The sequence below is a fragment of the Eleutherodactylus coqui genome, chromosome 12, assembly GCF_035609145.1.
Source record: "Eleutherodactylus coqui strain aEleCoq1 chromosome 12, aEleCoq1.hap1, whole genome shotgun sequence".
NCBI classification, from domain to species: domain Eukaryota; kingdom Metazoa; phylum Chordata; class Amphibia; order Anura; family Eleutherodactylidae; genus Eleutherodactylus; species Eleutherodactylus coqui.
Genome location: NC_089848.1, coordinates 43690003 through 43717313, shown reverse-complemented (window position 1 = coordinate 43717313; position 27311 = coordinate 43690003). Strand labels below are relative to the sequence as shown.

At 46.3% G+C, this 27311-nt stretch overlaps 1 protein-coding gene across 1 annotated transcript in view; it reads right to left on the bottom strand.

The window, feature by feature from the left end:
- The window catches only part of SNRK (SNF related kinase), a 58021-nt gene extending 41732 nt beyond the window's left edge, over window positions 1-16289 (bottom strand). Inside the window, exon 1 of the mRNA XM_066584856.1 lies at window positions 16032-16289. The gene's annotated coding sequence lies outside the window, so the exon portion shown is untranslated. The remainder of the gene's footprint in view (window positions 1-16031) is intronic.
- Window positions 16290-27311: the final 11022 nt, after the last annotated feature.

The following is a 27311-nucleotide window of genomic DNA, read 5'->3' as shown; positions in this document are numbered from 1 at the left end:
AGGCCGGCGTATTTGCACACAATATGTAGAGAATAGAACTCATTCGTGTCACATTGCCGTATTTTGGCGCAAGCATTTCGCTATGCAAAAAGAAAAAAAAAAAAGTTATACATCTTCTATCTTCCTGCAAACAAAGCCGGCTACAGCGTCCGCCTACACCAAACGATTCTTCTCCGAGCGGGCGATGTCGGAGTTCGCAGGCTGTTTATACAGAAGATACATCGTTGGCTCGGTCACACCAGAAATAAATCGTTCAGTGGTTCGCGTTCGCCGTATAAGTGAGAACCACTGAACAATCACTCTTTAACAGCTAAACGAGCCAACAGTGATTTTTTACACGTGCAGAACACGAACGAACAGCGAACAATTTCCCGTTCGTTGCGTGCAGACTGAACGATTTTTGCTCGTTTTAGACAAAACGATTATCGGTCCAAAAATTGTTCAAAAGAGGGCCTTAAGAAATAAGAGTACAAACTGATCAACCAAAACATGAGGCGAATGATCAGCTCGTGACAATGGCGCCCGTCAAGGAGCGGGATATATGAGGCAGCAAGTGAACGGTCGGCGCTTGAAGCGGATGTGTTGGAAGCAGAAAAAAAATGGGCAAGTGCAAGAATCTGGGCGACTTTCACAAGACGATGGAGTCAGAGCATCTCGGAGACAGCAGGTCTTGTAGTGCGTTCCTGGTGGCTACTACCTACCAAAAGTAATCCACGGAAGGACAATACAGTAGTGACACCGAGAAAGGCACCACGAGTTATTGAGGCAACAGGCACGGTCAAAAAACAAAAAATAAAAATTTGCATGCCATGCAATGTACAAGCGAGTACAATGCAATTTTTTCCCCATTGTGGTCTATGAGAAACACTTGCAATTTTTTCACTCGCGTGAAGATCACAATTTTACAGAAGTGACACAACTTTTAAATCAAACACATAGCCTAAAAATAAATAAATTAAAAAAAAAAACACTAGCAAGCATGATACCAGACAGAGTTTCTCACCCAGATATAGCACTCGCCTGTGTGAATGTAGCCCGACAGTCTTTACTGACTGATAACATGTATGTATCTAACCCATTAAGGGACTGTAGAATAAAAAGTTCCAAGTAAACCGGAGTGAGGCCGAGGAACCGCCATAGAATGGATGCAACAAGTTGTACAGAGTGGTGATTGGTAACGTACCAACATTCAAGGCCCCATCACACGCTTACAGATCGCACCCTGGTCAACTAAGCTTCATGCGAAAGGCAACTTTACACCGGCCGCCTGCGAGGGGAGGTGGCTGGGCGAGGACGATCGCCGGCCGCCTGCGAGGGGAGGTGGCTGGGCGAGGACGATCGCCGGCCGCCTGCGAGGGGAGGTGGCTGGGCGAGGACGATCGCCGGCCGCCTGCGAGGGGAGGTGGCTGGGCGAGGACGATCGCCGGCCGCCTGCGAGGGGAGGTGGCTGGGCGAGGACGATCGCCGGCCGCCTGCGAGGGGAGGTGGCTGGGCGAGGACGATCGCCGGCCGCCTGCGAGGGGAGGTGGCTGGGCGAGGACGATCGCCGGCCGCCTGCGAGGGGAGGTGGCTGGGCGAGGACGATCGCCGGCCGCCTGCGAGGGGAGGTGGCTGGGCGAGGACGATCGCCGGCCGCCTGCGAGGGGAGGTGGTCGGGGCAAGGACGATCGCCGGCCGCTCCGCCTCTATTCACTAGTAAAACTTGTCCTGTGTAAAAGCACAAGAACGATCATCGCTGGGACTCGTGGTCAGGCCATCCCGTGTCAGAGCACCAATAGGCAGGTTGCAGATTTGCAACATCCACGGTGTGCTTAGAATATGCTGCACATTTTGTACATTGTGAGTGAATGGGGTTTGTTAAAAACTATTCACCTGAATTGTACTCTAGTTGCAGAATCTGCACTGCACCTACGATGTGACTCTGCACACAATACGGCAAAGCCCTATTCACATATGCATTTTTCTGTCACATCACAGTACAAAAAAAAAAAAACTTCCCACAAATATAACGGCGTGCCGAGCTCTTCAAGCAGACAATCTATTGACCAAAACGGGTTCCATCAGGTGTCACGCTGCGCTATTTTTTCCAGTATTTATAACGGAAACTCTGGAAGGGGACACCTAATGGAAATGTGAATAGTACCTCATGCAACTGTTCTCCCTTCGATGCACGCAAGGACCAGAAGACCATATATAATATGCTATTTTACAGGTTGCTATGAATATGGGGGATGCTAAGTATTTATACAAGATTAGATGCTATATTAACCCCTTCGAGGTGTGGGTATGAAGTGGACTAGAGACCGCTTACATTCTCCACAAACCGCCACGAGATAGCTGTTGCTATGACAGCCCTGGGCCAAGTGAAGACTCCCAAGACTGCCATGTGAGTAACACTATTGATATGGGAACATGAAAAAGAAAATATACCGCAATACTGAAGTACTGCAGCATGTTGTAGAAGCGATCAAATGATCTCAAGTTGGCACAAAAAATAAACATGATAATTGGCAGTCATGTCTGAAAACATCAGAACTAAGCATCACATTATCTTACACGGTAAATGCTATCATTTAAAATGTGTTTTTTGTTTTTTCTTCATTTTTTTTTTTTTTTTTTGAGTAGCCGTTTTTGGTCACCATCTCCCAGTAAAAATTGAAGGGAACAAAAGGTCATGCAACCCAAAAAATGGTGGCATGAAAACAACTCAACCTGTAAAAGCTAAGCCCCCACCGACAGAAAAATAAAAGTTATGGAACTCTGAATAGGGCGATTAAAAGTTGTTGTTTTTTTTTATTAGAAAGTAAAACGTTTTAAGTAGTAAAAAAAAAAAAAAAATAGAAACAAAGAAAAGTTCTACAAACATAATCTAACCATAATGATACTAGACTCAGCAGGAAGATAACATGCCATTTTTAAAGCACCATGAACACTGCAAAAGCAACCCCTCTGAAAAATAGCGCATTTATGTTTTTTCATTTCACCCGACTATTTAACGTTTTCCAATACATTAAATGGTCTTTTTTAAAAAGACACACACTATGAGCAGAGCTAGCTAGCTGTGTTTTTCTCCCAACCCTAATAGGCAACGATGAAGGTATCTGTGCAGGTTGCACCCCGGTGAGATCAGGAGGTTACTCTATTCACAAGGTAGAAAAGGAGGAGCCAACACTATACAAAAAATATAAAAAATAAAATGAGCCATGATATTTAACTGAAAATAAATACCTAAATCTAGGGAGCGGTCCTGCACCACGTCGCTGCGGTGCTCACCAGGGTGGTTTACTTCACCTCATATACAGGAGGCCAAGTGGAAAGTTCCAACAATAGAACTAGCAGCAGAGCCTCGCTGGGGAGTCGGGGGCCGCTGGGACCATCCGTGGAGATCAAACTTTAAACAAGCCTCAAGTTATATCCCTCAGCGGCACGACACATGACCGGGCTCTGTAGACGCTGGATGCTTCAGGTCTGACAATAGTCAATATTTCACTTATTTTCATATTTAATCTTATTTTCTTCTTAACCCCATAAGGGCCAGACACTTTCGCGTTTTTATCTATGTTGTGGTTTTAATGCTATTTTTCTCCAGCTACCAAAATTAGTTTTGTTGCTTTTTATCCTCACCGCAACATATGTTTTTTTTGTGCTATTTTTTTTTTGTTTGGCTTTTTTAATATATGTTTCTTCACTGACTTTTCCATTTTTTTGTTTTAGTTTTATTGCTGGGAGGGGGGGGGGAAGCTTAATTTTTTTATATAGTTATTTTAGTATAAAAACTTTAAAAATAAAAGTACAGATATGGTTTCCTCATTTTGTTATGGATTACATGCCTCATATGGCAACAGTTTTGGTTGGAGTTGGGTCATTTTCTTCTTTATGTATACATTTTTATTTTATTCTGCAATTTTTATTTTTTTACTTAGTTTTGTAACCATTTTTTTTTACCATCTATGTCCCATATGACATCATAAACATCTAAGGATCATTCACATTGTATTTTTTTTTTTGCCACTGTAGTCGGGGCATCCATAGGAGCCCCAGTGACAAGGGAAAACATCCCCCTGTAGTAACAATAGTCACTTACAGAGCTGATCAGGGTCTGCTAGGACCCTGCAGCACTTCTATGCCAGGGGGCTCCCAGTGCTTGGGTGATCGCCAGGTCACATAGTGGAAGTAGTACTTCCACTCTCACTCATTAAGCGCTATGTAGCCTGGGAAGAAGGCATAAATGGTTAAAACCAACTTCTCCCTTCTCCACTGAGTCTTCTACTGTGTCTGACAGCTGATGACCTGGCCTCTGCTCCCGAGATATTTTTGCAATCGTCCGGGATTAAGACACAGGCACAAGTGCTGTATATTTACTGTGCTTGGTCCTTAAGGGGTTAAAAGCCATCAGAACTGTGTGTTTTGTTGGCACATGCTAGTTTTCATAGTAAGGGCTCTAAATTTTTCTGTTCTTGCTGAGAAAAAATAAATTCTATATACACACATACATACAGCCACCATTTATGTAGAGTTCACGATTATGCCATAGACTTTAAAGTCCCATCTTTGCAGCGGTGTGCGAGTCCGGCCACAAAGCACCAGATGCACGGTGTGTGGGTAATGCACTGGTTAAACCACCAGCGGTGTCTACACAGTTCTGCTGGGACAGCTCCCTGCCCAACCAGGCTTGTCATGTATTATTGTTGGCGGACATGGACGCACGGAGACAAAAGCCTCTTGTCCAAGGAACTGACCCCGGGATGTGAGCTGGTGTCATCCAGCCATTGTCATCCACAGCCCTGGTCTCCGTGCCAGCTCCTTCTTGCCCTACACAAGTGACTTCTGTCTCAGTACTAGATGGTAAGCGTAGTTGGGCAATAACCCGGCTTTAGAGCAAAGGCGCAGTAACAAGGACCGCAGACCGGCTGGATTTATTTTCCACATTCAGGCTACATAACACAGAAAAGCCTTAACGAGAGTCATTAGTATTAGTGTTGTTTCACTTTACAACAAGGGAGCTGCTGTCGAAAGCGAAAGTAAAATCACGGCAAAGCGCTGCGTTAGATATTGCGTCGCTCAGCCGCATTCACGTGAGAGAGCGGCCTTAAGGAGCGAGCGATTTCCATTATTGCAAGAGAATACTAATTGACATAAATTATTGTTTTTGTCTAGTTTTTTTTAAGGACAAGTATGCGTTTTTGCCGGATTATCACCGCAGGGAACGCAGTGCACGCTTTACATAGCGTTGCTATGGAAAGCTCCGCCTCCTGTCCATGAGTGGAGAATCATTACAATTCTCCGCTCGCAGCGGACGATTCGCAGCATGCTGCGAATTGCCCTGATTCTACGCGGCCAGCCTATCTATTAGATAGGGCTGACCCGCGGAGAATCGGCGGCGGCTCCTGCTCCTGGGCGGCGGCTCCCGTGGCGGAGATCTGCCGTGGGACTTCGCATTGCCCGTGGACAGGGGGCCTAAAACTGAATAAAAACCTGAGTAGACAAGCAAATACAGAGAAAATATTTTAATCTGACATCAGAAAGTCTGATCATTTCCCAAGACCCCGAGTGCCACTGAGCAAAAGTCCTACTAGTGTTCTGCGTCAGCATTCTATCCTGTTCTTTTCTCCTAGAACGTTCTCTACTTTATTACTTTCTTTCCAGTCATCCAAAATATCAGATAACCGTGTAATATGTCGCCAGCGGGACTTCTTCTGTGTTCGGTCTGTCCGTCCCGCAGCCTGAACAACCCCTTCATGTCAATGGGTTAATTGGCACGTGTGATTCTCCACTCGGACTGATAGGACATGCAGTCATTTTGTAACTATTTTTTGTGGGATTCTTCTTCAAGAATCATCCACTATTTTCTATGGAAGCAGTCAAAAGCATATTATACCAGCAGGGCAGGCTGATAGATGCGAGTGGATCCGTTCTTAAACGTATGTTACTTTGAGGACCACACATGGAAAAGACCTGCTAGAAGGGCAAAGCCACTTTGCAGAAGATGTGAGAAACCGATGCAAAATCACGTGGAAAAGGAAAAATAAAAATGGGTAAAACACATGGGCAAAAAAGTAGCACTAAAATTACATAAAAATGATTCTTTAACTTACCAAAAAAATAACTGAAAAAAAAACAAAAACCACGCACTCACCCACGTGAATACAGCCTTATGCTGAATGGCCGATCACAGACTCCCAGAGTGCAGCACAAAGAAGTAAGCAAGATTTTATGGATCAGTTTCACATTTGAATAGGAAAATGGAGCGATCTGATCAACTTCAAGTAAGACCTGATCATCTGTGCTGGACTAGTGGGGGACCAGGACTTCACTGCCAACCTTAGGGTTATAGGGTTGGCCAAATGTTTTCAAATTTGTCGATTTTAAAAAAAAAAACAAAAAATTATTATATCACACAGACCACACACGCCCCTGTCAGCAGTACCTGCTCACTTCTCTGACATTGTTTACAGGCTGCAGTAGCCAATGACAGAGCTTAGAGATTAGTCACCCAGCTCTGTTATTCGCTGCTGCAGCCTGTAGGCAGCGCATCAGAGAGGAGACTCTGCCAATCAGGGACGTGTAAAGAGGTAGGATAGGCGAATATTTGGTAGTCTATTTTTTTCTTTTACCATGGGTGCCCTTCATCTACAAATTAAAAATAACCTGAACAACTGCTTAAAGTCTCGTTCCCATCAGCGTCTTGATTTTGAACATTTTGTTAAACATTATTCTGTAGAAGGATTCACTAAATAAACAGGAAGCGGAAAGGAATTCCGCAGGTATAAACAAACAAACAAAAAAAAAGTCCTCGCTGGCCATCGTGGAAAAATGCGCTTTTTACCGCGGTCTCCATTAACACTATACTAGTGGAGGCCTCCTGCTAGTAAAATAGAACATGCCGCCATTTTTTCCCCCACAGTGTAAATCCACAGCAGAATCCCGCTTGTGAACACTGAACCATTAGGTTCAATAGAACCCAATAGCTGCATTATTCTGCCGCGGGGAACACGGCATAAATCTGTCCGCGGGCATTAGCCCTAACGTCTAAGGATCCATTAAACAGAAATCAAATGGAAACCGTTCCGTTCCGCCACCCATCGGCTACAATGCAAAAATAAAATACAATTAAAAAACAAAAACAAAAAACACTTTTCTCAGAGACAATGGCGCAGCAGTCTGCGCTATTGTTTCCATAGAGGAAAAAAAAAAAGCAGAAATCAAGTGGAACGGAAGCAAATAGAATCAAGCACTTCAAATTCCACTGAAATTAACCTTAAAAAGGTAAACTAGTTTTCCCATTTGGCCGTTCCTAAGAAGATGAAACTACAATAAAACCAGTAAAGCCGCGTTCGGTTTAATCTGCATTACCCCCTACATGTCGTTCAACCGCAATACACAGTAAGCAACGCAATACCCATCGCTCCGTATAGCAGAGCCGCATATATAGTACACAAAATACATAAACATAAGACAATCAAGAGGACCATAACTGACAGCGAGTCCATACCTAACAGCTGCCAATAGGAGTAGAAAACCGTATAGTCGCATGCGCCAAACACCCTCTAACCGCCGAGTCTCCGGCAGAACCCAACCCAGCATCACATTGCATCCCCCACGCCCCATCTGTATAGTCAGCAGCTTTATGTATACTACCCTGTTTATAGGAGATGGCTGGACTATTACACAGCAAGTACTTCTACCTGCTGATAGATTGTAAGCTCTTGTGATCAGGGCCCTCCCTCCTAGTCTTCAGGCTGTATCACTGCACGTAACGTCTGATGTTCCCTGACTTGTACCGTGCGGCGGATTATGTTGCTGCTAGATATTACATTTTTGCCAAAATGTTTTGAGTGTAAAATGTTGATTCTGCAGTAAGTAGCCGGATCAGTCAGCAGATCGGCATCACTAGCCCAGAACTCTCTGGTGTAGGACTGTGGGAAAAAAGAGCATATGCCATTACTACTAACCTAGAAATACAACTCCGGATTGTTTGCAGTTTTTTCACCAATAAGTCACACAACACTCTGCACCAGACCCCAGTATAAAGCCTCGGGCACACTAGGGGGGGCATCTATGTTGTCAGTTTAAAAAAAAAAAAAAAAAAGTTCTATCCATGTAAAAAAAAAAAAACCCTTCATTTCTCTTTCTCCATATACAGTCTGTCAAAAAAAAACACTATGCAGGGAAATAGAAAAAAAATTTATAGAAATTTTGTTTTTTTAGATGCAAGTGTGCATCTAGCCTAAGGCCCATTATATATAACCATTGAGGTTCTGCACATGGATGGTCTGTGTAGAAAAATTCATCAATGTCCTGTTCCTGTCCGTATCACAAATAAGAAATGACATGCTAATAAGAAAAACTGACCAGTTTTTATAGGCAATATACACTTTTTGCCATGCTATGCATGAAAGTCGAAGAAGAAATCCGCATGATATTCTGCATTTGACCCTTGGTGCCTAACAACTGGCACTTGCGATAAAGCTAGCTTGTGTCTATTCTACGTGACGCTACTGCTGTGCCTGCAAGTACAAGTCGGGCACTGACGTCACGATAATCCAACCTGATCTCCTTCCTACAGGTGAATCCTTAAGACGGCTGTATTATAGATGCCTGTGGAATAATCTGCATCATGCGCACCTCCACTTTTAAGCAGAGGGTTTCTTGTTCATGGAAATTCATACAGAAACCTTGCTGCGTTAGGCCATGTTCACATGGGGTGGATTTTCCGTGCGGCATTTACAGTAGCAGCAAGGTGGAGGAAATTTTCAAGATCTCAGCCACACGCTGCTTTAATTAAAAAAAATAAAAAAAAAAGCAAAAACCAATGTGGAAAGTGAAATGCTACTTTATGACAAGAAAACGCACAGAAATGAGATTTTCCACATCGAAAATTCGCACGTAAATTTTGCCCGTTGACAAACACCACAAGTGGTTACAAAAACATAGCTGCTTTTTTCCCCCAAACACAGCGCCACCAATGTGTGTTGAGTTGTGTCTGGTATTGCAGCTCAGCTACATTAAAGTGAATGGGACCTGATCTGCACTACCAGACAACCCACGGACAAGGGTGGCGCTGCGATTGGAAGGAAGCAGCTATTTTTTCTAACTCTGGACAACGCAAGTAAAAGTATACCTAAAAAACTTTCAGTAAACTTTGCATTAATCAATAGTCCAGCGTCTGTTCAGTTTGCTTGTGTCTTTGGGCAAATTTATCACTCAAAAATATGAAATCCGAGTCCTACATGAGGGAGCCGGAAGTCTGAGCTGGAATCGAAGAGAACAAGGTCTCCACCGCTTATTCTCAATGGGCGAGGTCTGTCCATCAAGTTCAACATCACCCAACATACACACACCAATAGCTGGGCGGGCGAAGCAAGGAGACTATGGGGGAAAGAAAAACAGGGGGACAATTAGCCCTGCTGATTTTAACTCCCGACAGGACCCCCCTTTAAAAGAAACTGAAATTGAGAATATCTTACAACTACCAAAAGTTACAAACTTTTTCCTTTTACAGACAGATTTCTGGCCAAGCAAGTCAAATTGGCCAATATTTAAAGGACCTTTTTTTTTTTTTTTTTAACATGGACCAAAGGAAGCTGTATGGAAACAAACTACTGTTAAAGAAGGGGGGGGGGGTCCGATTTTTGAAAAGCCATTTCACAAGGTTCCTCTGTGGTGTAAAAATAAGGCAGCCGATATTCTCACCTCTCCCCGCGGAGGCGTCGGCCGGAGATGTCCCGTAAACCTGCTTGAAGCCAATGACAGCGCTCAGTGATGACAGCCGAGCGCTGCCATTGGCTGCAGCAGCTTTTTTGTAGACAGGTCAGGCTGACTGCAGCGGGACATGGAAATAATCGGGAAGGAACATTCATTAGACCAATTCCTGCCCCTGTTGAGGCGCTACCCCTTCCTCACCAGAATATCTAGACTCATGGGTCTTCATCTCAGACTGAAGCCTTCACATGTAGTTGATAGATTAAATAAAATCGCAGCCTGCTCTATTTTGCAGCGGACTCTGCGCAGACGGCTTCCATTGCAGTCAATGGAGGCTGTATGACCCGCAGCCCATCCACAGAGCTCGAAGAACCAATCACATCCATCGCTTTGCGAGTCCCATAACCAGCAAGTGATCCTGTGTGGGCGGCCTAGGACTGCGGGAGCCGCACGGGAAAGGACCTGGACTGAGCGACTTGGCTGACCTGCGTCAAAATAGGACATGCCCTGAAAATAAGCCCTAGCCTATCTTCTGCAGCAGAAATTAATACAGGACCCAATCTTATTTTCAGGGAAACACAGCATGTTCTACCAGAGCCAGGTCTTGTGCTTCCCTCACCAGAAATTCTCCACAATTGGCAGTAAGACAAGCGAGTCGTGTGGACCAACTCCGGTGCTCCTGGGGGGTCATCCTGACAAACGGGGCATTCTAACCAGGAACATCTCCACCAGCAGTACGGGCCTGTCCATGACAATTAGGAGCCACCGCCAACATCACATACTGATTAAAGGCGACTTCCAGCTTCCGAGGTTTGTCTCATCACATTAGTTTCTGGTGCGATCCCATCAGCCAACGCTGTATGACGGGGGGCAGTATTACTAGTCCCACCACTCCACAGACAGCTCTTCTCTTGGATATAGGAACGTTCCACCACATGCGGCCATAGCTTGTGAACAGTGCTGGCCGTCAACATGCTAGAAAACCTTGTTAAGGGCGCGTTCACACGGCCAGGAAAAAAAAAAAGTGCTGCGGGTCGGCACCAAAGTCTGTTATGCATTAATGTACCCCAAGGTTCGGGACACACTGTTTTTACAGCAATTTTTGATAAATTTTTGGTGCCAATGCTAGGGAGCGGATCAAGAATGCAAAAACCTAAAAGGAGGGCTACAGCCGCCGGCACTCATAGCGCTGCCCTCACTGCCATGTAAGTCTGCTGTATTTCTTACAATTACTTAGTCCTGGCGAGGTGCGGGTCACAGAGCAGACAGTCACTGTCATTGTACTGTGCCCCGTGAAGGTAATGTGACACGGCCAAAGCTGGCATGTGGTCCCAGCCTAAGCGTGCGTTCACAAGTAGCGCATAATGGTGCGGCTCTGCACTGAAGCCCACAACAAAATTTGCGCTGTTGTAGGGGCAGATCGGCAGCAGATTTCACCTTTTTAATTGTGTGGATTTTGACATGGAATTTCCAGGACAGAAAATCTGCACCAAACCTGCAAGGTGTGAGCGCCACCTACAGGAGAGGCTGATACTTCACTTTCATATCCACTCCACTGCTTGGCTCAAAATAAAAAAAAAACAAAAAAAAACGCATGTGCAATTCTGTTCTAAAAGCCATCTTGATTCTTCAAGGGCAGAACAGACAGCCAGGTATGTGCGCCCGGCTGCCTAATCTGGTTGGTATAACCTCTGTAAGGGCAGAACAGACGGCCAGGTATGTGCGCCCGGCTGCCTAATCTGGGTGGTGTACCCTCTGTAAGGGCAGAACAGACGGCCAGGTATGTGCGCCCGGCTGCCTAATCTGGGTGGTGTACCCTCTGTAAGGGCAGAACAGACGGCCAGGTATGTGCGCCCGGCTGCCTAATCTGGGTGGTGTACCCTCTGTAAGGGCAGAACAGACGGCCAGGTATGTGCGCCCGGCTGCCTAATCTGGGTGGTGTACCCTCTGTAAGGGCAGAACAGACGGCCAGGTATGTGCGCCCGGCTGCCTAATCTGGGTGGTGTACCCTCTGTAAGGGCAGAACAGACGGCCAGGTATGTGCGCCCGGCTGCCTAATATGGGTGGTGTACCCTCTGTAAGGGCAGAACAGACGGCCAGGTATGTGCGCCCGGCTGCCTAATCTGGGTGGTGTACCCTCTGTAAGGGCAGAACAGACGGACAGGTATGTGCGCCCGGCTGCCTAAGCTCAGTGGTATTGCCTCTGTAAGGGCAGAACAGACGGCCAGGTATGTGTACCCTCTGTAAGGGCAGGGCAGAACAGACGGCCAGGTATGTGCGCCCGGCTGCCTAATCTGGGTGGTGTACCCTCTGTAAGGGCAGAACAGGCGGCCAGGTATATGCGCCCGGCTGCCTAATCTCAGTGGTGTTGCCTCTGTAAGGGCAGAACAGACGGCCAGGTATGTGCGCCCGGCTGCCTAATCTGGGTGGTGTACCCTCTGTAAGGGCAGAACAGACGGCCAGGTATGTGCGCCCGGCTGCCTAATATGGGTGGTGTACCCTCTGTAAGGGCAGAACAGACGGCCAGGTATGTGCGCCCGGCTGCCTAATCTGGGTGGTGTACCCTCTGTAAGGGCAGAACAGACGGACAGGTATGTGCGCCCGGCTGCCTAAGCTCAGTGGTATTGCCTCTGTAAGGGCAGAACAGACGGCCAGGTATGTGTACCCTCTGTAAGGGCAGGGCAGAACAGACGGCCAGGTATGTGCGCCCGGCTGCCTAATCTGGGTGGTGTACCCTCTGTAAGGGCAGAACAGGCGGCCAGGTATATGCGCCCGGCTGCCTAATCTCAGTGGTGTTGCCTCTGTAAGGGCAGAACAGACGGCCAGGTATGTGCGCCCAGCTGCCTAATCTGGGTGGTGTACCCTCTGTAAGGGCGGAACAGACGGCCAGGTATGTGCGCCCGGCTGCCTAATCTGGGTGGTGTACCCTCTGTAAAGGCTCACTCACACGGGCATATGTCACCCGTGCATTGACTGCGTATTTTTCACATACGTAATATGTGGCACTAAAAACACTTGGATTTCTAGAAGATAACAAAATGCCTGCATTATTGTTTTTTATTACGTGCATGAAAAAAAAACAAAAAAAAAATAAAAACCCACAAAATGTAACAAGTTGTATTTTGGCGCATAATTCGCACTGATATAGTCTATGGAAATTTGACATGAGCATGAAGTACACACGTGCATCCGTATTTACTGTGCGTTTCACCTCCGCTGAAAGCGCGAGCCTAATACGTGGGACACACTCGCCCGTGTGGGCGAGCTCCGGCACACCACATTGGTACGGGCCCTATAACATGGCCCCCACAGCCCATCATGTACCTCCCTACATACTGCGGCTGGTAGATTACTAAAAACCGATCCGTCTTTAATACGCTATAACGCCCCGGGCTGCGGTTACTGCTTAGACGGCACAACTAATGCTGCCTACACACACACATTTGCGCACACAAAACAGTGTGAAAAAAAACCATTGAATTCAATCTATTTGTTCGCACGTACGCATTTTGACCACGCAAAAATAAAAGATATACCGTGCTCCATTCACTCACCCAAAGGTTCCCATAGAAGTCAACGGGGGTGTACTACTGTGCGCGCAGTATGTAAGGAAATGAGTTTACACTGCGTAATTCTGCTCGAACGCTCACATCTGGGGCTCATTAGCCATGTCAGTCAGTGTGCGTTTGTGTCCTGCGCGCAAAATAAAACACGCATTGCAGGCAGAAAAAGTACAGTGAAATATGCCAACATGTTAAAAAAAAAAAAAAAAAAAAGTCGTTCATAGCATAAAAAAAGTTGCACTAAGGCGTGCGCCATTGTGTATACGTCCATGTGGAGCCGGCCTTACCAAAGAATGGAGCGCTACGTAAATAGCTGGGCTGAGGCAGTAATTGGGGGCTTTTACACGGAACGGTTTATCGTTCACACGAGTGAATGACGACAGTTCACTCATCCAGCAGCCCGTTTATACGGGCAGATCAATCGTTCGCTAAATGGTTCACATTCGCCGTACAAGTGAATGAGAACGACTAGCGGGTGAGCCAACCATGGCTTTCATGTCTGTGAAAAATGATCGATAAGCAAACGCGTCATCGTCCGATTGTCAGCCATGTTTACAGGCAGCGATTCGGCGGCTTTTTTTATACGATAATCGTTGCGTGTAAAAGCAGCTTTATATCTGCGCAGCGAATACTGACGAGTCTCAGGCGGCCGGCAACCAACGCTAGATTCCTGGGCTGTTCTCTAGTCACGTCTTATTGACGGAGACTTTAGCAGCGCCGGATGGCGGCAGGATGTCGTACTACAAGACTAAAGGGCGATAGGTGGGACTACACATACATGGCACACACGGTGGACATTACATGTACTGCCATAACATACAGGGGGCCACGGAAACATAGGCCGGAACCACTCTGTTAAGGCTGTCTAAAATGAAATCTGTATGTTGCCCCTAGCAACCAATCACAGCACAGCTTTCATTTCTTATACTGCTGAGGTAAAATGAAAGCCGTGTTGTGATTGGTTGCTATGGGCAACAGACATATCCTTTTACAAAGCCTTCATAACAGTGTGGTGCCGGCCTACTTTTGTGTGGCCCGCCGCTGAGCAGTTCTAGGCCGCCTCCATCATGACCCCCCCCCCCTCCCATGTTCACAGCTTAGAGCACCGACTAAATGCCAGTTGTGATTTGAGCCTTTTTATATGAAGTGACACAACTCACTATAGTACTAATAAATGTGCATTATACATATAGAGGGTGATAACAGATATCCGCTCGCCCCGTGTGGATATCATCAGCCCATTCCCAGATCTGTATATTACTACCAGAAGATTTAATCGCAGATAGTATGTTGGGCGGACAAAAGGTCCATCCAATTACCCCAAATGTTAATCCAGAGGAAGGCAAAAAAAAACAAAACCCACAAATGACAAAGAAGCCAAATTTTCCTCATTTAAAGGGGAAAAAAAAATTCCTTCCCAACTCAGAATAATCCACGGATCACCGACGCTTGTAAAGTAATCAGTGATATAATATTGTATCAGGCCCCTCTTGTACTCTATTAGTGAGTTCACCATCACCACATCCTCAGGCAGAGAGTTCCACAGTCTCACTGCTCTTACAGTAAAGAACCTCCTATGTTGGTGATGAAACCTGCTTTCCTCTAGATATAGGGGGCGCCTCTTGTTACCATCGTAGTCCTGGGTATAAACAGATCATAGGAGAGATCCTTGTATTGTCCCCTAATGTATTTATACATTAGGTCACCCATCAGCCTTCCCCCCCCCCCCCCCCCCCTTCTCTTTTTGTAAACTAACACAAATCTTCATAACCTCTCTGGGTATTGTAGTCCACCCATTCCATTTATTACTTTGAACAGGCTCAAGCTCGGATAGGTCCTTGAGTATTGGTACCCAAAACGGTCCACAATATTCCATGTGTGGTCTGACCAGTGACTGATCTGCATCCAGCAGCAAATCACTGCCCCCTCTCCAACACAATAAGAAGCCCCCATCTCGAAAGTCAACTCCAACTTCTCCAAGTCATCTACAAGTAAACAATCCAACACATCTGCGCTCCAACACAGCTTCTACACATCTGCGCTCCAACACAGCTTCTACACATCTGCGCTCCAACACAGCTTCTACACAACCACAGACACGGCCTGGCGCAGAATAGAAACCTCCTATCCATCACCTCCTAGAAAAGCCTGTATGTACTAAGCAACAATGCCCGTCCCTGACCACAGAGTGCCTCCATCCCCGCCGATACAAATGTATCAAGATGTTGTCCTCCGCAGCCCATCACTAATGAACAATAGAGCAGCACGCTCCTCCGTCTATGTATCCTGCCAGACGGGATTAGCCATAATCTCTCGGCTTAAGAATTCCCGTCCTCCTTAATATGATCCATACATGTAACATACAAGAGGGCATCATCTATGGAGCCAGCGGCATCCTGCAGCGGCGGCGGCTCTTGCATCAGCTCTGCAGCTCTCCCCGCTGCAATGTCTAATCAGGGGAAATAATGATGGCCCCCAGCAAGCCAGCAGTGTGCTACCAAGTCATGGCACACTGCAAGAGCCGTGCAGTGTAGCATACCACACCTATGCCATGCACAACACATGGCATTGATGAAGGATGGCACGACACTGCCATAGTGCGCATCCTCTCCGGGCTCCACGGCGGCTGTGAATGGAGGCACGCCGCATTATATGAATGAGCTGCCCCCCGCACACTAGTGGCGGCGCTGCCACCCAGCACAGCAGTACAGGAAGGAGGGGGACTGCGGCCGTTGTCTGCGGAGCGCAGGGCTGCAGCACACTTACATCCACCAGTAGGGAAGCCGGGAACAGTCGGGTGAACAGCAGGAGTAGCTGGAGCAGGGCACGTCCTCCGGGTGGCGGTGGTATTCGATAGAATACGGTAGCGGCAGGGTTTCTTCTTCTTCTTCTTCCTTCTCCTCCTGCCCGTGCTGCTCTCACTGGTGTCGTAGGTGCAGCTGCTCCATTGCTGTGCGCTGAGCAGGACGGGCGGCGGCGCGGGCTCCGCGCACCAACATTATGGAGCTGCTGCTACTATTATTATGAGGGACTGCAGGCTAAGGAGAGAGATGAAGAGCGCAGCCGCACTCCGCCGCAGCCCCTCCCTTCGATGACGTCCGGCGACTGGGCGTGTCTTCACGGGCACTGCACGTCGCTAACCAAGGAAGTGGGCGTGGCCAGGAAGTAGCCTATAAGACGAAGCGTGTGTCTCTAGATGCCGCGGTTGTTTTTTTTTTCGTTTTTTTTTCCACTCAACAACTTTATTTAAAAGCAGTCTGCCGAAATCTCACAAACAGGCTGAGCATAGATTTATTATCCCTGGTGACGTCACCAGAAAACATTTATAGCATTATAATCGGTTGTTTCCCAACTGCAGTCCCCCCAACAGGTCGTGTTTTCAGGGTTTTCTCCCATCTAATTCTTGACACTGCTACAGGTGGTCTTACTATAGGATATCCTGAAAATTTGACCTGTTGAGGGTCCCTGAGGACTGGAGCTGGTTCTAATAGTGACCCCAGACCAGGGTGCACTCTGCCCCGGACCTACCCGTAGGAGCAGCCTACATTGGGCCTTCCGTGCTTCTCAGAAACTGCTATTTTCATTTATTCCATCGCTGCGTACCAAAAGCGATCAGGCCTGCGTCACACGAGCGTACCCGTATTTGTGCACCCGTATTTGTGCACATCAGACGTTGCGTATTTGTGTGCGCAAGAGGTTTTTTCACTGTAGTTCTGCGAGAACAAGTCGTGCACATGCAAAAAAAACTATGAAATGGCCAATTAGTTTAATGCGCAATTACATCGGAAAATAGACCAAAATATGCCCTCGTGCCTAAACCGTTGAAATCAATGGGTTGTAATTTCTGCGTATAGTGTATGCGCAAAATGTTGGCCTAACTTTTTGATTTTCCCCTCAAGGTAGCTCTGTGAAGGTTGTTTTTTTATCTGTGACACGTTGTAAGTTTTAGTATATATCATTTTTTAAATTAGATTTTAGCAATTTTGTTTTTGTGATAATGTGGAGAAAAACAGAAAATCCGCTTTTTCCTTTTTTTCCCATGCAGTATAAGTAATATGGAGTTGGTACAGTTGCGGGGATACCATCTACCTCTGTGTAAGGCATCGGGGCGTTTCCTTTGCCTTAAGGCCGAACAGCTAAAATATTGGAACTACCAGATGTGGCATATGTCAAACAGTGCCAAACAGATCCCATTGACTATAATAGGGTTTGTGTAGCGTACGGCATTTTGACATTTACCTGGCTGCGCTCTTTCGTCCATAATTTTCTGCACTGGAGGTTTAGATGAGCCATAAAGCAGTTTAGATGCTGCAGTCACTATTAACTAATATTTTTAATCCCTTGGAGCCATATACTGCACTTCCTTGAAAATAAGACCTATCCCGAAAATATTGAAATATAAGCCCTACCTCAAAAATAAGCCCTAGCTAGACTACATTAAATTAAAAAAAGGAATACATTACCTAGCGGGCACGGTCCGGGTCCCTCCCGCTGCTCTCCAGAGTCCCGAAGTCCTCGGCCGCTCATACAACATTACTTCCTGGTTACGGGATTCATAAATCTCGCCTCAAGGAAGCGATGGCTGTGATTGGTTCTTGGACCGCTGCTCAGCCAATCAATGCAGCACACAATGAACCAATCACAACCGTCGCATTGGTTCATCGAGTGCTGCATTGATTGGCTGAGCAGCGGTTGAAGGACGCCCATACCTGTATAAGTTGTGGGGCTGAACAGTGTCCAGCGTGCTCATGGCAAGATGATGTGAATTACCAGAGTTTGAACGAGGCATGATAGTGGGTGCCACGCAATTGGATACTTCATTTCTGAAATTGTGGGGGCATTAAACATCCCTAAATCCATAGTGTCACATGTCTACCAGGAATACATTATTTAAGGCATTACCACCCAAAGTGGACAACGCCAAGGCCGCCCACTGGTGCTCATTGAACCCAACTGGCATCATTTATCTTGAATTGTCCATGCGAATAGACAGGTAGAAGAAATCTCATCCACATTCAGTGCTGGAGGTCCCATATGCATATCCTGTAGGCCAGTAGAGCATTCTTTAGTTTCCATGGGATATGGGAGCAGAAGACCCACCAGAATGCCTCTATTAACACCACAACACCGGACACAGCACCTCACCTCCGCTCATGAGGTTGCCAGGTGGACTCTAAAGGCCTGGCAACGTGGCGTGGTCCAAAAAGTCACCGATTCTTTAGGGCTGATGGTAGGGTTTGTGTGTGGCACAGACCCCATGACCATATGGATCCCAGTTGTCAACAAGACATTATGTAAGCTGGTGGTATTGTTTGTATGTGGCGCAGACCCCATGACCACATGGACCCCAGTTGTCAACAAGGCTTTATGTAAGCTAGTGGTAGGGTTCGTATGTGGCGTAGACCCCATTACCACAGGGATCCCAATTGTCAAAAAGGCTTTATGTAAGCTAGTGGTAGGGTTCGTATGTGGCGCAGACCCCATGACCACATGGATCCCAGTTGTCAAAAAGGCTTTATGTAAGCAAGTGGTAGGGTTCGTATGTGGCGCAGACCCCATGACCACATGGACCCCAGTTGTCAACAAGGCTTTATGTAAGCTAGTGGCAGGGTTCGTATGTGGAGCAGGCCCCATGACCACAGGGATCCCAATTGTCAACAAGACATTATGTAAGCTAGTGGTAGGGTTCGTATGTGGCACAGGTCCCATGACCACATGGATCCCAGTTGTCAACAAGGCTTTATGTAAGCTGATAGTAGGGTTCATATGTGGCGCAGACCACATGGATCCCAGTTGTTAACCAAGCTTTTTGCAGGCTGGTGATCTCATGGCATGAATTGAGTCTACTGGTCCACCTAAATATGTCATTGACTGGTGTCTGTTTGCAGCTCTTCATGGACTTCATTTACCTCCCACAATGTTGGGAAAACCCATATGATACATCGTGCCATTAGGCTCAAGTTGTCCAGAATAGGTTCACGTAGCATTCTGGAGAGTCTTTATGAATGGTGTGGCCTTCACGTTTACCCAACACAAGTATTTATGGGATGTGGTGGAGTTTCAGCACCTACAAATATCACATGGCTGTGTGTGGCTATCCTGAAGCCATGGCCCACAACCCTCCAGAAATCTTCCATCCATTTGTGGAATTAATGCTATGTTGAGTTGTTGCACTTTGCTGGGCTAGAGGGAATCCTACACGGTATTAATTCCTGTCCCATGACTTTAGCGTGTTCGTGTATATTAAATGTATGAAGAATGGATGGGCTGGTACAGCTGTTGATAAATATTAGACCGTGCCACACTCTCCATACAAACAAATACACTCCCTCAAAAAATAGAACATGGTGCGACTTTTCTATCCCACAGCATCGCCAATTGCAAATAATGGCTTCCATTCGCATGCAAGTTTTCACAATGCATAAAACTCACTCTTGAAAATCACTTGTGTAAGTAAGTAAACCCTTCTTCACACCGTATTTGTACAGGTATTTGCGCACTCAAAATCTCTGTGCGAAAACACAGAGAATAGAACCTATTATTTCAATGGGTTTGTTCCCATGGGGGCATTTTTCGTGCACGGGAAAAAGTAGGACCTGCTCTATTTTGCACCGCAAAAGTCCCATAGAAGTCTATGGGAGGTGCGAAAATACGCAAGGGGAAGGATGTGACACTGCGCAAAATGTAGGGTAAAGAAGACATCTGGAGCTCATTAGGCTTTAAATAACTATTAAATCCACAGAAAGGGTGTGTCACGCGTGCATGTGAAATGGCCTTGCATGAGCAAAAAGTACAGGGTATTAGTGTATCTTGACGCCACCAGGAAATTCTGGTGGAGTCAAGACTTACAAGGGGTTGACGTCCCCTGTACCTGATTGGTTGGACAGCTGCCAAGGCAGTAGGTCCTGGAAGGTAATAAAAAGTATTTGAAAAAGCCATACAGTGTTGCCCACTGCAGGACCAGCCTAGTAAGCAGTGAGGCGAAAGAGCCGTGAAACGCCTTGTCCTGCAGCCCACTTGCACGCTCCCCATTTAATTTACTGATTCTGTCCGCAGCAGGGACGGCACTGCGGCGGGGGGAGGCACTTTCAGAGCCTGCCAGAAGGACAGAGCAGCAGACCATGGATCGCAGTGTGTGGCGGGACGGAAGGAGAATTATGACCACCGGCGCGGGGACATTGTCAGAGTAGTAGGCTTCTCCTGCAGGACAGTAGCGGACCCCAGCATGTCACTTACTTATGGCAGCTGCCCCAAGGAGCTCCCTGCAGTGGCGGAAAGGCACTGTGACAGGCGGCCAGACACACAGTCCTGCAGCAGCAGAGATGGGACGGGAGTGGGCTGTGGAACCGCATCATCAGCTTATGCATAGGGGCCAACACATGGCCAAGTGCCTGTGCGCGGTGGAGCAGCCTTACGGGAGCACACAGGTGGCGGAATGCTCGCAGCAGGTAGCCGGCCGCTGGAACAGAAGATACAGCTGCCATGCATCCATCAGCCCGCATCCACCCTGCGGCCGTGAGGCATCACAGACAAGCAGCGGTGATAGTCACAGGTGCACGTTCTACGTTACTTTCTTGCCAGCCCTGGTAGCTTACGGTGAGGGTTACTTTTCTTGTTCCAGCTGACAATGTAAGCCTACATGGAACACTTACCCTCACCCTAAGCCACCACAGCCTGCAATAACCAATGCACAGTGTCCTGCTAGCACCTTCGTCTCTTCACCCTATTGGGAGCTGGGGTGTGGGAGGGGCGTTCCTCCTGTCAAACCTCTAGCTCCCAGTGGCGTCAAAATACACTAATACCAAAGTACAGTATTAGGGCTTATTCACACTGGCGTATATTGGCAGGGTTTTTACGCCCGGCCAATATATGCTGACCCTCTGATGCATTGGCTTACAATGCATCAGTGCACAGGGGCGTATTTTTGCGGTGTGAAAACCCCCTGTCGGGTGCTTTCACGCCGCCAGGTGCATAGATTTCTATGGGAGCCTATGCTAGCTGCCGAAGAAGGGAGGTGGGAGGGAGTTTAACAGCGTCAATGCTAAACTCCTTCCCCCTTCTCTTCTCCTCTCCTTACCTTGCTGTTGTTTGCAATGGGTGGGGGTGAAGCTAAGCTCAGGAACCTGAAATCCTGCAATTACGGAATCCATGCAATAACATTCTTTTGGTTCCCGAAAAAACTGTCCTATTGGCAGTAGAAACGCGTCAAACCAATTAATAACTATCAGAACTGGTTAATAACTACCGCATTAAGTACAGAATTAGTGCAGAAATAGCACAATTGTAGGGATTGAGGAAGGAGATGTTTGCTAGCTTGGGGCACATTTTTGCGTTGCTACATCATACGCATAATTTCTGGTTCCTCAGGCCACTGTGACTGACTCAGTGTGTGTACTGGTCAGCTCTTTCTGTGTCTAGTCCTCACTAGGCCTGGGGTCATTTTTTGGTATACTGGACACATCCTATATGGTTGGATGCCATCTTTTAGTATACCAGACACGGACTATCTAGAATCTCGCTGTCATTCCTTACCACATCAGACACACCAAGCTAGTAGTTGTTCTGGGGGTTTGGAGGCTATCCTTCCCTAATCTATGACCTATCACTGACACTTAGGTGTCACGTGTTATAGATTTATGTTTGTTTGTCTAAAGTATTGTCAATGATTTGAGATATAGGTATAATACAGGTAAATTTTTAATAGACGGAAAAAGGGATCTTTACAGTGAAGTCTTAATACTTACCTGGTAGGCGCCGTTCCCGTGCCTCCCGCCGCTCTCCAGGTGCTGCAGCAGCCTTCCGTGTCATCCTCAGAGGTGACAGAGCATTCTCTTCCTGTTAACGTGAGTTGAATACCCCGTCTCCAGCAAGAGAATGCTGTGATTGGCTCAGGACCGCAGCCTGAGCCAATCACAGCTGGCGCTTTATGAGCCAATCACAGCCATTCAGTGAATGACATAATTGAATGGCTGTGATTGGCTCATCGAGTCACTAGCAGAGCTGATCAGTGTCTGCTAGGACCCTGCAGCTCTGTTGTGCCAAGAAAGACCCCGGTGGTCACGTGATTGCTGGATTGAATAGTGGAAGTAATACTTACACTTTGACTCTTTAGTGCATAGAGCGCTATGTAGCTTGGAAAGGAGAAGGCAGAAGCTGTTAAAAACTGCTTGGTTGTGTCTGACAGCTGAGAACCCGACCTGCTTGATCGCAGGAGCAGAGGCTTTAATCCCGCGCTGTGCTTCTACTATCAGCCAGTATTAAAGCCCAGGACCAAGCGCCGTATATTTACAGCGCTTGATCGTTAAGGAGTTAAATAAAACAAGTCGCTCACGCACACCTGATTGTCGCCCCATTGGCTGAAAGCACCTGACTCTAATATCATCTTCGAATTATCTGCTAATCCTAAAGGTTCACATACTTTTGCTATTTACACACATGTGATATTGGATTATCGTCAATGAATAAAAGTCCTGGTGTAACATTTTTTACTCCCTTGTTTGATTTGTTTTACTTTTGGGACATTTCTAAAAATCTGATGTCATTTTAGGTCAAATGTAAGCCGAAATATAGAAGATTCTAAAGGGTTCACAAACTTTCAAGCTTTGCTGTATAATAAGTCAGCTGAAGACATTGTTCATCTTCATTAGAAGCATCTGGTTCTTCTATTTGTGATCATTTATGACAGCATTACTATGGAAACCGAAACATGACATCATCTGGACTGTATCAGCCGTCATATGCCAGACGCGGTGACCACCTAATCGGCGGCCGTGACAGACGGCTTGGGCTGATACACAATATCACAGCATTGTCTAACTTGACTTATTTTAACTCACAGCTCCAAATCTACTGCTACTAAAGGCTGGAATCACTAATATCTATGCAACACTTGTCAGCGGGCAATCTGCCATAGCCGGTAGACCTTACGGTACGTAAATTTCTACAAGCCCATGATTCAGAGGCCTTAGGGATTGTTGTTCAGGATTAGAAAAACATGGCCGCTTTCTTCCAATCGCAGCGCCACCCTTGTCCATGGGTTGTTTGTTGTATTGCAGCTCAGCTCCCATTTACTTCAATGGAGCTGAGCTGCAATACCACACACAACCTATGGACAAGGGTGGGGCTGTTTTTGGAAGAGGGCAGCCAATTTTTTTTTTATTTTTAATCCCAGAAAACCCCATTAAACTTTAGTCATCCATCTGCATGTCTATAAGTATAGAACAAAGTCCAACTCCTCACTGAAATGCAAGGAAAGAAATACATGGCACACTATAGAGTAGTATGTGCGGAACATGATGAAAACATATGATGAAAAGACAAATGAATGTTGATCTCCAGAGCCTGTGCAGATGTAGGCAAAACTAAAATGAAGGCACAAACACAATTCTAAGGCTCCTTCACGCGTGCATATGCGCAATTGCGTGCGACTCAATGCAATGCATCTGTGCGATAAACACGTTTTTTTGCGCACAGGACATAACCACGCCCTAATTTAAATGGCTACTTAGCTTAATAATTTCCAGATGTGTTCTTTGTCCAGCAGTCAGAAACGCTCTCTTTTCTCCTTAGGGAGAGCACCTAGATGGTGAGTGAGGAGATTCAGAAGGCCATTCATGCTCTGGGTAATATGCAAATAAGGGAGATGGAATAAAACCTCCACAGTGCCACATATTGGAAGGCAGCATTCCTTCAAGCCAAAGGCAGACTTTTCATACAAGCCTTGTAACAATGACCGGGAGTTAAAAGCAAAGCCAGATTCCATGTACATACATGTCCTGAAGAATTGCACAGCGTATTGTGCATCTCCCTGCGTATTGTGCGCACATTTGCGTACTCCCAGAGACTTCTTGGGGACCTTTAGTGTGAAAATGTCCACAAAAGTAAAGCATGCTACGTTTTATTTGTCCAGTTGTCACATTTGTCCATTGGGGCAGGCCAGGGGACCCTGAAGGCTCTATGCGGATGTTTCACTTGGCCGGTTTTGAACCCTGAAGCTTTGGCACTGAGAGGTGGCATTGTGCTGCCCACCCAGTATTTATGCCCATGTGTATGCCATAAATCTTTTCCTGTCCTTCGGAGTTCGGTGCACAACTCGCCCTCGCTTACGATTTGCAGTTTTTTACTTTTTGATATTACCCATGGTCATGCAGGATCCAGTCCCCATTCAGCCCTTTTATCAGATGTACTTATGTTTGTATAGATTTTAATGCTGTGCCTGTAGTGCATTTTAGAGTATTTACTGTATATAGAAACAACAGATTCTGCAGCGCTTTACAAATCACATAAACAGACAAAATAAGGCATTACATACAATCTATGAGGAAATAGGGGTGACGCAATGTACAATGGTCTAGCCTTTTTTTCTTTTACTAATTAGGTTAATATACATAAACCTGTATGGGCCGTTCCCTATCCAGTATCTGTGTATGTACTTATATGACTCCCTAAAGAGATGTGTTTTCATGGCATGCTTAAGGGTACTTTTAGATGAGCTGATTTATGGTTTGAACAAGCCAATGATGTCAGAGTTAGCTTGTTTGCTCTTGTAAAGCCTATTAGACAGGCAGATACAACATGGGCTCTTTCAAACGTTCAGTCTTTCACATTTGCTGTATAAGTGAATGTGTCAGTACTTGAACCGGGAATCTCCTGTACTCCAAGCAGTATTGAGCCATCAGCTCTTTGGACCAGCCATGTCCTAGCTCCACACGGTTCTTGATTAGACTTTCTATAAAACCCTGGCCCTGCCACTGCACCAGCACATAATTAATCTGCTTCACAGCATGGTTTAATCCAGCTCCACGTTGCCTGCTTTTCCGCTATTTCTGCAAGACCTCCTGATATTGACTTCTGGCTTCCTCTCTGACTACGCTACCTACCTAATCCCTTTGTACTGCGAACCGAGACCTCCTGTTGATGACTTCTGGCTTCCTCTTTGACTACGTTACCTGCCTAATACCTTTGTACTGTAAACCAAGACCTCCCATTGATGACTTCTGGATTCCTCTCTGACTACGTTACCTGGCTAATCCCTTTGTACTGTAAATGGAGACCTCCCGCTGATAACGTCTGGCTTCCTCTCTGACTATATTACCCGCCTTGTCCCTTTGTACTGTAAACCAAGACTTCCTGTTGATGACTTTTTGCCTCCTCTCTGACTACATTACCTGCCTAATCCCTTTGTACTGTAAACTGAGACCTCCCACCAATAACATCTGGCTTCCTCTCTGACTACATTACCCGCCTTGTCCCTTTGTATTGTAAACCGAGACTTCCTGTTGATGACTTTTTGCTTCCTCTCTGACTACGTTACCTGCCTCATCCATTTGTACTGCAACTGAGATTTCCCAATAACGACTCCTGGCTATCCTGACTACTGACTTGCATGGCTACTACACCCACGACTCCTATCCAGTGCCGGTAAGACGTTACAAAATGAGAAGGATTGAACGAGTGCTATTTAAACTGCACGATAAGTAAACAAGCCAACAATGATTTTTATGTCTGCATAAAATGAACAATGGGCGAAAAGGAAATAATTATCAGTCGTGGTTTTTGAAAGATTCTGCTTTTGTAGGGCGAGGATATGATGTTGGGAACAGAGGACAGGCAATCACTGGTGTTTTGCAGTAGTGAAGGGATAATGTCCTTTTCTTCAGCACTGAGATTTGTCATAGGAGGCTGCACTTTCGCACTAAGAAGGGAATGGAGCGTATCATAGAGTCATTTTGGATTATTGGATGAGGGTGGTGCTATAGGCTTGTTTGGCACGGTGAAGGGCAGATTTGTTCCGAGCATGAACTTGTGATGGAGGAAATCTGCTGATGTGGGTCATTTTTTCCACAGGCGTTCAGCACATCTAGTGCACCACTGAAGAGGACATGTTTGATGCATGTGCCGAGGCCGTTGCAGTCTATGCCAGGAAGCATGGAGTGTACGGGAGCTGCGGTGTACCGGGAGCTTTTGAAAGTTTTGTCTTCAATATATTTTTACAAACCTGTGTTGTTTGTGTCAGGGTGTTCCCACATGAGTGTATGTTACGGCGTGCTACACATGTGTAATATGCAGTACCGATCCCATATTCACTTTCAAGTGTGCCTATCACAGACAGCGTATGAAATGCACACGCAAAAAAGGTCTCGGCATGCACTATCTTGGCACATATTATGCGCACATACACGTCAAGATAGTGCATGGGAATCATCGGCACACAGCAAGTACGCATGTCATTGCATATTTTCTGTGTGCTCCCATGGTACGCTGCAAAAAAACGCTCATCTGGGTTCACATCTGCGTTGGAACTTCTAGTCGTTGGTACTGTTGCTGAACAGAGCAGGAAAGAGGAGCCACCGCCGCAAATTTGGAACCACTCACTGAACCCGATGAAAGGAGCTGCTGCAGAAAACACGGTGTCCAATACAGTATATTCTACCATACTACATATTCCATCTGTGGATGTCCAAGTGTACTTTCATCCAGAAAGCATAGTCAATACCCTTCAGTCTTCACATTTATATACTTATACTGGGCACTTTATTAGAGACACCAGCCCTTTCACAATTGACGTTTTCTTGCATAGAAATTAGAAATGCGACCCCAAAGTGCTGCATAAAATGAAGGGATCAGGTTTTCCGTGGATCAGTTTCAATGTTCATCTTTATTAGAATGGGAAATTCAAGTAATCTGAGCGATTTAGCACATGTCATGGTCATCGGTCGTAGACTAGCCAGGGCCAGCATTTCATAATCTGTTGAGAGTACACTGAGAGTATTGGGAGCAAGGGAAAACATCAGACGAACCTGTGGACATAAGCAACTCATTGATGAAAGGGGTCAGAAGAGGATGTCAAGAATAGTTCTCATGAACAGGTGGTGCACGGTCAGCAAATTGCAGCCAAATACAATTCTGGTGCTTCGATAACATGATAGGCTATAACAGCAGACAATCATATTGAGTGCCATTGCTGTTTAAGAGAAACAAGAAAAGACTCCAGTGGGCAAAAGAGTGCAAAAATTAGATCAATGAGCAGTGGAAAAACATCCCCTG